We start from the raw sequence: 11,414 nt of genomic DNA on the forward strand, positions 1-11,414 counted from the left end.
TAGAGAGAGAAGAAAGACACTAGAGAGAGAAACTAGAGGAGAAGACACTAGAGAAGAAAGAAAAGAGAGAAACTAGAGAGAGAAGAAAGAAACTAGAGGAGAAAGAAAAGAGAGAAACTAGAGAGAGAAGAAAGACACTAGAAAAGAGAGAAACTAGAGAAGACACGAGAGAAGAAAGACACTAGAGAAGAAAGGGAGAAACTAGAGAGAGAAGAAAGACACTAGAAACTAGAGAAGACACGAGAGAAGAAAGACACTAGAGAGAGAAGGAAGACACGAGAGAAGAAAGACAAGAAAAGAAAGACACTAGAGAGAGAAGAAAGACACTAGAAACTAGAGAAGACACGAGAGAAGAAAGACACTAGAGAGAGAAGGAAGACACGAGAGAAGAAAGACACAAGAAAAGAAAGACACTAGAGAGAGAAACTAGAGGAGAAGACACTAGAGAAGAGAGAAACTAGAGAAGACACTAGAGAAGAAAGACAAGAAAGACACTAGAGAGAGAAACTAGAGGAGAAGACACTAGAGAAGAAAGAAAAGAGAGAAACTAGAGAGAGAAGAAAGAAACTAGAGAAGACACTAGAGAAGAAACTAACATTGTTTCATAGGAAGTTTCTCTCATAGAAAGTGAGTTTCATAGTATGGTGTTTCATAGGAAGTTTCTCTTAGAAAGTGAGTTTCATAGTAAGTTAGAAATGTGTTTCATAGGAAGTTTCTCTCATAGAAAGTGAGTTTCATAGTAAGTTAGAAATATGTGTTTCATAGGAAGTTTCTCTCATAGAAAGTGAGTTTCATAGTAAGTTAGAAATATGTGTTTCATAGGAAGTTTCTCTCATAGAAAGTGAGTTTCATAGTAAGTTAGAAATATGTGTTTCATAGGAAGTTTCTCTCATAGAAAGTGAGTTTCATAGTAAGTTAGAAATATGTGTTTCATAGGAAGTTTCTCTCATAGAAAGTGAGTTTCATAGTAAGTTAGAAATATGTGTTTCATAGGAAGTTTCTCTCATAGAAAGTGAGTTTCATAGTAAGTTAGAAATATGTGTTTCATAGGAAGTTTCTCTCATAGAAAGTGAGTTTCATCGTAAGTTAGAAATATGTGTGTCACAGTCATCAAGTAGACAGGGTTTTTGTATTTTTTATACAGATTTACAGTTAACAGTTAAATAGTACTTAAAGTGTTTACATTTTTGTATGCATAGCTTATCTCAACACATAACTTTTATTCCAGGGATAAGCTAGCATATCACAAGATCTACCATCAGTGTATAGTATCCTTCATGATTTTTTAAATCCTCAAATCAAAAATTAACTTTCCCTGCATTCCGTATGACCTATCCGATTAAAACACACCACAGGCAGAATAGTCCGTATATCGTTCAAAGTCCACCCCAAATTTCATTCACATGGTGGTTTAAGAAATTCCATCCGTAGGGGGGCGCCTATTGCAAAAACATGCTTTTTGGTATAAATCCACTATGTTTGCAACAGCGAGACACTGTACATAATTTGGGTAAATAAACATAATTTGGGTAAAGCCCTTCAGGTACTCTTCTCGATCCACTGCTGGTGTAGAGGTGTCCTCATGATGCATCAGGCAACCCAGAAAAAATAAAATAAAAGCAAAAGATTTAGTACATAGACATAACAATTAACATCCCTAGCTGGAATACTGTAATAGGCATAATGCAGTTGTGTCTAGGTCTCCCTGTCGACTAATCCAATAGTTATAAAATAATCACTAAGAAAATGAGCTATTGCAGCCATAGTTTGGCTTAATGTTCTCTCCCGTGTCACTGACAGAGTCACTATGTCGTGAAGTCCTTCAGGACCTCCAGAACTTTGAGTAGAACTCAGCTGTATGACACCTTCTTCCAGCTGCCGCCAGCACTATGAGTAGAACTTCCACTGTATGACACGATAAGTCGATGACCGTGGTGCCGCCAGCACTATGAGTAAAACTTCCACTGTATGACAACTTGGTGCGGTACCTTGGTACTACACGGCACAGTGACTCTGTCAGTGACACGGACAGAACATTGGAGCAAAACTAGGTCTGCAATAGCTCATTTTCTTAGTGATTATTCCATAACTATTGGATTAGTAGACAAGGAGTCCTGTGCCCGGCCTCGACACAACTACATTATGCCAGCTGTAGACTCTGTCCACTGCTATGTGGTTCACAATTACATTATGCCAGCTGTAGACTCTGTCCACTGCTATGTGGTTAGAACTCAGCTGTATGGCACCTTTAGGACTTTGGTAATTTACAGTATATATATATATATATGGTTAAATTATTACCCTCAGGCAGGGTCTGGTGTTTTCCACTGAGGTCAAACACAAAGGTCATGGGTCACAAAGCGAAGCACACAGTTATATTTATAATCCATTCATTTCAACAGTAGAATAATGAGCTGTGTGGCTGTGTGGCTGTGTGGCCCGGTTGAAAAAAATAAAAAAAATCACCTAGTATTGTCTCAGTTAACTAGGATCACAGGTAAACCAATAACAACATCGGCCTAACATTATAATGGTGTGTAAAACAGAAAATTCACCACGGACAAGACCAAGTCTTGCCATGGACACATTTGTCCGTGTACGGACATATTAATGACCTCTTAAACATTTAGAAAATAGTACACATTAAAATAAATCCAACACAACTTTCAAACAAGTCTGTGGAATCTATGAAATCTATGCAGTTTGATCTGCGACACAATTGTATCAGTACATTGAAATGCCAGATAACCAATGAACAATGAATGTTCAAGTAGCAAGATATCTAAATTAGATTTTTAACATAATCCATTCATCATGTCATTCATCCCCAATGCATGTCTTTTGAAGATTAGTCATATCACATGTGGCAGCCAAGTCTATGGACCTTTTAATGTTTGTTTAGAGCACTAATACGTAAATCATTTGCCAGCCAAGTCTATGAACTTTAATGTTTCCAAACGTACAATACATCGTTTGCCAAGAGATCCACGACTTACCAGGAAAGAAGAGAAGCTCAGTCTGGGTATAGCTTGAGGTGGTGAGAAGACAACCTGAGTGGCAGAGTAGTGGAGAGAGAAAAACTGTTGAGTTTTTAAGTGGTGTAACCACTTCCTTAAGTGACTATGATAATGTGTGTGGGTGGCTGGGTGGGTGGCTGGCTGGCTGGGTGGGTGGCTGGGTGCGGCTGAGCACGGAAACAGCATGGTTGTTTTTCATCACCTGTGCGCAACCTAACACACACACAAACACACGCACATATTAACTGTATATATGGTGATTTCGGGTGTGCCAGTACAGTACCGTTTCGGACGCGGGGCGGCAGGTGCGTTCCTGTTGGTCTGGACCCCCCAGAGGTCAACAGGGGGGTCCAGGACCCAAAGTTACTGTGGTATATTGAGCAGTATATTAAACACCACTTAAACTAACAAACCAGAGCAATGGAGGACCACATAGGGACAGTGTAGTGCCTCAGTAAACTATAGGACCATAGAGACAGTAAACTATAGGACCACATAGAGACAGTAAACTATAGGATCACATAGAGACAGTAAACTATAGGATCACATAGAGACAGTAAACTATAGGACCACATAGAGACAGTAAACTATAGGATCACATAGAGACAGTAAACTATAGGATCACATAGAGACAGTAAACTATAGGACCACATAGACAGTAAACTATAGGATCACATAGAGACAGTAAACTATAGGATCACATAGACAGTAAACTATAGGATCAAAGAGACAGTAAACTATAGGACCACATAGACAGTAAACTATAGGATCACATAGAGACAGTGTAGTGCCTCCAACCCGATCTCACCCAAACACGTTCAAATAACACACACGACTAGTAAACCCCAAAATCCGTACATATTACACTACTACTGTTTTGACCGCGACGGAGGCGTGGCTTTCAACGGCTAGTAGTGTTAGTATATGTACAGAATTGCCAATCTGTGTTATTTCACTGTGTTTGGGTTAGACCCTTTGGGTTACCCTTTGGGTGAGACCGAGTTGAGTGCCTCAGTAAACTAGGATCACATAAAAACAGTGTAGTGTCTCAGTTAACTAGGATCACAGGTAAACCAGGAACAGGGTAGTGTCTCAGTTAACTAGGATCACAGGTAAACCAGGAACAGGGTAGTGTCTCAGTTAACTAGGATCACAGGTAAACCAGGTAGTGTTATATTTAAAAAATCACACCCGTGTGAACTGAGTGGTGTAAGGTCTTATATAGACTGATCAGCTGTGGTCTGACGTAATGTCTGACGTAATGAAATCACACCTGTGTGAACTGGGTGACCATAGCAACCATGCTCATTTTTTGGTACGAACAGACAGACAGACAGACAGACAAACTAACAAAGCCAGTTGTAGGAGTGGTTTACACCACTCAATAACAAAGCCAGTTGTAGGAGTGGTTTACACCACTCAAAAATAGATGCCTCATCAGGGACGGCTCCAGGGGGGTAAGGAGGGGCTTTAGCCCCCTCTGGTGGAGGCTTAGCCCCCCTCCAAACAAGCCAAATTGACTGACTCAATTCATTGATTCATTAGCCCCCCCTCTAAATAGAGCGTCGCAGTCCCGCCCCCTACCAGGGCCCAGGAAATGATTCTCTGTTCATTTTCCTCATAGACATTTCAGAAAGTATTTATTTGAAGACGTTTACGTCGCGGACAAAGCCAACTCTTGTCGTGACAAATCATGACAACAAACACAATTTGGGCCAAACAAAGAATTAGAAAGTAGAAAAAAACGGAAGGTTACAACACTTTTTTGTTGTTTTTCTTCTATGTAATTATTTGTTTGGTCCAAAATATTGTGTATGATTTGGGTTATGATTTGGGTTAGGGTTAGGTCTTTAAATAAATACTTTTTGAAATGTCTATGGGAAAAATGCATTGTGATTCATTTCCTGGGCCTGGCGTCGTCATGAAAGGGGGCGGGACTGCGACACTCTATAGCCAGCTCCTCCATAGCACCCCCAGTCACAATTTAACCCTTACCCTAACCCTTAACCCTAACCCTAGTTCCAAATCATCATTTAGCTGGAACTCCCACAAGTACCCCCTGGGGGTCCCCGGACCCCACTTTGGGAACCACTGCGACAAAGTATAAAATAAGCATCAAAAGATGACATAAAAAAAAGAATATACAAGGTTTCTAACTGACAGTTGTTCCTTTTGTAGCACTCTATAGTGTATGTTTACGCATAGTTTCATTATATAGATATTCCACTGTTAGGTTCTTAGCTTACGTATGATTCTTGACGACTTGATGTATTTATGTATTAGCATGTTTTAGTTTGTACGTAGGGGTGTGTGTGTGTGTGTGTGTGTGTGTGTGTGTGTGGCCTCTTACCGTCTGCGGTTGGGTTTCCCAGGATGGTGGTGACCTCCTTGTTGGTGGGGTTCTGGCCCAGCTGCCCAGAGCACTACAGATATCGGCCACCAGGTTCTCACCAGCTCTGTCAAAGAGACCAAACGCCTCCTTGAAGTCTGGACACAAACAAGACAAGACACACACACACAGACACACACACACACACCTTTGAATGCGGCGAAACGGAATTCAACATCGAGAGAGTAAATCTATAACCGCGTACATCTTGTGTCATATATGAAATTATACATGCATTTATTGTACAGTATACATGTACTGTGTACTGTACTATTTATGCCATGAGTCATGACTGTCACTCCATCAACTTTCCCTGACTGAAGTGAGAAACATAATTAAATAAAATAGCGCCACGCCAAAAAAAGAATACAAATACAAATACAAACAAAAATGAAAACAATGTTAACCCATTTTGGCCGATTCTAAAAAGCCCTCTAAATCCTGACCTAAGCTTTCTGAAAAACGTATATTTATGTCTTATATTACACTTATTACACTATTACACTATTGCACTTATTACACTATTACACTTATTACACTATTACACTGTTGCACGATTACACTGTTGCACTTATTACACTATTAACCATTTCACCAGAGCCAGTATTGCAGATGTGGTGCTCCCTGCTTTTAAAAGTAAAGTGGGCAAGGCTCATTCATTTATATAGGAGCCACACAGTGGAACAGCCTGGAAACCAGTGTTAAACTGACCTCCAATTTGAGGACATTTAAACAGAAGATTAAACAATGGCTACTGGAAAAGTTTCCCCTATAAAGGGTCATCTTAGAGGGATGGATAGGGTCGTACTTGTGTTGTGTATGTAATGTATATGTACTGTTATGTATTTGTGATGTATTTTAAAGTATTGTTCCGTGTGAGAGGACCTCAGTGGAAATAAGTCTTTGGACTTTTCTGTGTAATCCTTGAATCGCTGATTATAATGTTGTATTATGATTGCTTTTCTAAATAAATCAAATAAAATCAAAAAAATTACACTTATTACACTATTACACTGTTGCACTATTACACTGTTGCACTTATTACACTATTACACTATTGCACTTATTACACTATTAACCTTATTACACTATTACACTGTTGCACTATTACACTGTTGCACTTATTACACTATTACACTATTGCACTTATTACACTATTACACTTATTACACTATTACACTTATTACACTATTACACTGTTGCACTTATTACACTATTGCACTTATTACACTATTACACTTATTACACTATTACACAATTAACACTATTACATGTATTGCACTTACACTATTACACCATTACACCATTACACTATTACACTTATTACACTATTACACTTATTGCACTTATCAGGTTGAGGGACTGAGTGAACATAGAGCTTTGGATAACATATATATATGTAGGGAACATTGAGGGAACACAGGGCTGAGGGAACATAGGATAACTTAAATAATATGTCGTAAAATAAATACAACTTTTTTGTATCATTGCTCTCATGGCTTTGTCACTGTTAGAGCTCCAAAAATATTTATAGGTCCTTATTTAGATCAGTTATTATTAAACAATGCCAACCTTTTTTAACAACCAAACTCGTATCTTAGTTAAGATAATTAACTAAATGCTAAAAGAAGTGAGGTAAAGTTAACAGAAGTTTTTAAATAAATGTAGTGGAGTAAAAGTACAATATTTGAGTAAGTATTGGAAATGGGAAATACTCAAGTAAAGTACAAATACCTCAACATTATTGTACTTAAGTAGGCCTACAGTACGTAAATGTACTTAGTTACTTTGCACCAGTGGTTTCAAGGCCCATTATTTATTCTACATTTGAGCCCAAATGGATCTGATGAAATGTAGCCTCTCCCAAAATGTAGAATATTTCTGGTGTCATTGTTGGATAAGATTTTGTCCACAATTCCATGCTGTATTATGTATTAATGTTGGTACCACAGGAGAGATAGAGAGTAAGGCTGTATTATGTATTAATGTTGGTACCACAGGAGAGATACAGAGAGTAAGGCTGTATTATGTATTAATGTTGGTACCACAGGAGAGATACAGAGAGTATTATGTATTATGTATTAATGTTGGTACCACAGGAGAGATACAGAGAGTATTATGTATTATGTATTAATGTTGGTACCACAGGAGAGATACAGAGAGTAAGGCAAACGTTGATCAAAATAACAATTCTTCTACATTCTCTAATGTGTAGACTTAGTATAAATTAACTGATGCAGGAGAGGAGTGTGTGCAATGAAACCAAATGGACCCACAAGGGTTCATTTTCTTTAATGTCCATTTGGCGGGGACCACCTGGAACCCCCTGAAGGACCACTGAATAAATACCCCTGCTTTACACCACTGACTACAACACACCATTAGTGTCTTAAAAGGATCCCTGGCTAAAGACAAATATGCCTTAAAACATTATACTTGCCCCTCTACAGTATAACTAAAATTACAAAATAAAAACACTTTCATAAAAAGAAAATGTTTCACTCAATAGGAACTACTCCTGTCGGAAGTTGATGTCATATATAAGATGTATATATATGTATATATGGAATGATGGCATATGCCTATGGAATGTATGGAATGCACATGCTAATAAAAAGTATATAAAATATTGCTTTGCTCATATTAACCTTAGGAAGTATTAAATTGTTTTTATTAGCATATGCATTCCATACATTCCATAGGACTAGACCATTATGGACATATGACATCATCAACTTGCCATAGGAGCAGTTCCTATTGAGTGAAAGATTCTCTATTTAAGAAAGTGTTTTTATTTTAGTTGTAGAGCAGGGCAAGAATAATGTTTTAAGGCATATTTGTCTTATTAGCCAGGGATCCTTTTAAGACACTCAAACAAGTGTTGTTCATGTCAACAAAATAAGCAGAATGACCCTTTAATGTTTTGCCATGCTGTTGCCTCAGTAACCAAGGCTAGCTAGCTTAAGTAAGTAAGTAAGTACATTTTATTTGTAAAGCAAAGTCACAAGGTGCTGAACAGAACACAGAACAAGCAATCAACAATAAAGCAATAAACAAGGCAAAATCTCAAAACATAGGCATGTAAGATAGTAAAATAGAGGCAGAATCACAAAAACAAAGTATGTAAATGCTTAAGTAGTTAGCATCTTGGTTAGCATCAAACTTCTTCATAAACATCACTACAATGTTACAGTGTTGCACTAAAGTATGATTAAAACACCAAGACAATATTCTCTGGCGTGGTTTTTGTATCTGGACTCAAACAAGCAAATGAAGTATGTTATGACATGGTTAGCATTAGCAACAGGCTTTGGGCTAGCCGCAATTTGCAACTCTAGATTTCTTTATAATGGCATGAATCTAGAGTTGCAATACCCTCCATTGACTCCCCACTCATCATTTTGCGTTTGCGATCTGCTGGTCTTAAACGACGTTAAACTCACCAACATTGCAGCTGTAGTCCAAGCTTGAATTATTCTCTTTCAATCTGCAAAGCTTGTTTTTCATAAAAATCCCCCGTAGACATGTTATGAACTACTTTCTGTCAAGAAGAAGAAATGTTGGAGTTTGGAAGCGCTCATTTTTATTAAGGGGTCGCGCTGCTGCCTCCTACATTATGTGCAAATGCGAAACAGATGCATGCAGGGACGTTCAGTGACTTACGACGAGCGCTTCCAAACTCCAGCACTTAGAAAAAGAATCACTTGCACAGAATTTCTTGACAGAAAGTAGCTCATAACATGTCTACGGGGGATTTTTATGAAAAACAAGCTTTGCAGATTGAAAGAGAATAATTCAAGGTTGGACTACAGCTGCAATGTTGGTGAGTTTAACGTCGTTTAAGACAAGCAGATCGCAAACGCAAAATGATGAGTGGGGAGTCAATGGAGGGTATTGCAACTCTAGATTCATCCCATTATAAAAAAATCTAGAGTTGCAAATTGCGGCTAGCTTTGGGCCTAGTGTGGATTCACAACATTAAACTTGACTGAATTATCTTTGCTTCAGGATCACAGTCTGGACTCCAATAAGAGATCATCAGCTCTTATGTATTATGGAAACAATCAACAATAAATGACAAGTCTGTGCCTTTTTTTCATACCACTTAGTTGTTCACAGCTTGTTCTGACAGCCACCAGGCATCAAATCACCTGGAAGGAAGTGCAGTTTACAGAACAGGAAGCAGTTTCCGATTATATCCACCTTTTTTCCGAGGATGGTGCACGGAGGTGCGGCCCACTCTCCTGCGGGAGGTTTGCACATGCTCAGTGTAAACAGGAACTGCGATGATGGAGTGTTCCAGTAGAGGTGCTAGATAGAGACACACGGGGACTACAAATTCCACGCCCCCAAATGAGACAGCGTCCCCACTTCTGGTCCGTTTCAACTGTGTACTGCAGCTGCCAATGCAATCCCTATGAGAGGCATCATAAAATACCCTTATTTCACTGGTTCATTACTGAGGCTGTAGCGATTTATTTTGTGTTCGAATAATGTGTCCCATATGTTTTATTTGTCCTTTTTAATGTCATATACCTGCCATCTCAATATACAACCCACAATGTACTATAATATACTCCATAAGATTGTAAAGACTGCTAGCATCGGATATATTGAAGTTTCCCTGACGTATGATTTGTACGTCACGCATTAATCCTTATAAATACCGCTAGATGCGGCATTCCCCAGCGACGGATCGAGCGACCACGACAGAGTCCAGCGTTGTAAACGGTTAAACGGCCAGTCTTCATCATGCCTCAAGTGTGCTGCGTTCCTCTTTGTAAAAACAACAAAGAAAAAACCCCAGACTTGATATGTTTCATCAACTTCCAGCTGATCATGAAAAGAGACAGAAATGGTTGCACCCATCCACTAGTAAAAAATCTGTGAAACCATCCAGAAGAAGTTTGTGAACTCCACAAGTGGTGGAAATTAAGTATTCAAGTGAAGCTTATGAAGGTATATGTCACAGTGAAAATAGCCTTGAAATTTATGATAGTCAGTCATGACGCAACTTCACCCTGTCTTTAGTGCCTTGCTACATTTACAACGTTTAAGTGTACATGAGCGTTCAGATTTCAAATATAAAGTGCTCACCCCCGGAGCTACGGATGTTATACATTTGCACGTTTATTAGCACCCGTGTAGTCCTTATATTGTTCAATAAAAAGCATTTTTATCCGACGGCTGGCCAATTTCTAATTTTTTCGCTATATGCTTTCAATACGTGCCCTTATCGGTTGGGAGGTGTATTGCACTCATGCATTATTATAACCTTTATAGAAAATGGTCACCGATCGGATTAAAATGCATTTTCTTGAACAATACGGGATGCACGGGTGTTAATAGCAGCCCGTTCAAAATTCTAACATCCGTGTCCCCGGGGGTGAGCACTTTATAGGCTATTTGAAATCTGAACGTTTACAAATGCACATAACTTAGCCAGGCGCTCAAAACAAAGCAAGTCACGCCACGACGCACGTGAAGGACGAGCGTCATGTGAACCATTAATCCTACTGAATATGATATAGATTGACAATATCAAGAAGTCAGGCAAAATCATCTGAGGAGCATATGCTGCTATATAGGATTACACAGACTGAAATTGACTGCCTGAAAAGTAATGTATTATATTATTCTTCATGAAGCTCCCAATTCCCGTGAAATTGCAATATATCGGCTATATAAATAAATAGCCCATATATTAATATGTATTAAAACTGTAATAAATAAGATAGATTCTAATTGATATTTTATTATCTATAAACCTGGAGAATCCACTAGATAGTTGACAATATCTGGATATGTCACTCCTGGCCATTTAGTTGGGTCATTTTCCCAACTACTTTTAGGCAAATCATATGGACAAATTGATAATCCAACAACTTTTATTTTTTCTTTGTACCGTCGGAGCTCCGCGGCAGGTAAAGAATTCATATACGCCTGCATGTTCACACCATGCACCACAAATACGGATAATGTATCTTCAAACTCGGCGGCGCTTGGAA

At 38.6% G+C, this 11,414-nt stretch overlaps 1 long non-coding RNA gene across 1 annotated transcript; it reads right to left on the minus strand.

Moving 5' to 3' along the window:
* Window positions 1-1,012: 1,012 nt before the first annotated feature.
* On the minus strand, window positions 1,013-9,660 carry LOC306916199. Its single transcript, XR_013788960.1, has 4 exons — window positions 9,509-9,660; window positions 5,368-5,504; window positions 2,997-3,050; window positions 1,013-1,579 (listed from the first exon to the last, which is right to left on the minus strand). It is a non-coding gene; the product is annotated as an uncharacterized lncRNA (long non-coding RNA).
* Window positions 9,661-11,414: the final 1,754 nt, after the last annotated feature.

The sequence above is a fragment of the Electrona antarctica genome, assembly GCF_951216825.1.
Source record: "Electrona antarctica genome assembly, chromosome: 23".
NCBI lineage: Eukaryota > Metazoa > Chordata > Actinopteri > Myctophiformes > Myctophidae > Electrona > Electrona antarctica.